Genomic DNA, 1197 nt, shown 5'->3' with positions numbered 1-1197 from the left:
AAGGCATTGTCGTATTATTTTAGGCGGGAAATTATATAAATTATTATTTTCTATCTTTGAGAATTAATTTACGACGTCTCGGCAATGCCTTCCTCATTAGGAATAACAAGCAAGGAAATGTCTTGGGGGTATTAGGTAGGGCGAAATTCATATTGACTGTGTGCCTTCAGTGGATGAGGGGGGATGGGGGCGGTTGGGAAGCGGGGCAGTTTTTGATAGCTTGGCGCTAAAAGGGGGGATTTAAAGTATCTGGTCTCTTCACTGGGGGGGGGGGGGGGACTTTATAGGAAGCGGGGCAGTTTTTTATAGCTTCTCTTGACGCAGCCAGCTGAGCCGTACAATTCGGCTCTCATGACAATGGCGCTCTCCCAGGAACTAGGCTTGATGCGGACGAAACGCGTTACAAGTTTCTCATTCAAGATGTTTTTGACAATGGACTCCAAGTCTACATTTCCGGGGAAGGTCTGCAATATAAGATAAAACAATTGACATGCGATACATTGACACCGATACACGACACACCGATAAACGACACACCGATTCACGAAACACCGATACACTACACACACCGATACACAACACACCGATACACAAACGTCATACAGTATAACAAACAATACACAATGCAAGTGCCTACGTTTGGTGCACGATACAGAACGATGAGAGACATACGATACACCGATTCACGAAAACTAAACACGACACATCGTCATACAAAACACTGATACCCGACACAGAAATATACGAATTACGAATCTGGGGATGAAAGTGTGATTTTTTTTTGACGCTCACGGCTTCATTCTATGTGTAGGTCCCCCAGTCCCTCCCCCTTTCTTCCTCTTCAAGGGGATGTAACTGTATTCCCCGCACATATTCCCCCTCGAAACTAAGGCAAGTGCAATCCTCTCTTACGTTACCAATTACGTTACCAATTCTACCCCTAGGGGATGTAAATGGAATCCTCCGTCACCTTCACAACTTCACTCTCTGCTTAGTCCCCCAAATTCCCCCCTCTTTCCCTAGGGGATGTACATTATAATCATTTCTTAACTTTATAGCTCCAAGCCCCAAAGTCCTCCCCTCCCCCTTGTAATCATTTATAACTTTTACAGCTCCATTCTCTGTGTATGCCCACCTCCTCCATCCCTTCCCCTAGGGAATGTGAATGTAATCCTCTCTCACCTTCACAACTTCATT

Source organism: Nematostella vectensis, chromosome 14 (assembly GCF_932526225.1).
Source record: "Nematostella vectensis chromosome 14, jaNemVect1.1, whole genome shotgun sequence".
Classification (NCBI taxonomy): Eukaryota; Metazoa; Cnidaria; class Anthozoa; order Actiniaria; family Edwardsiidae; genus Nematostella; species Nematostella vectensis.
The sequence above is the reverse complement of the archived record's forward strand: the minus strand, read 5'-3'. Positions refer to the sequence as shown.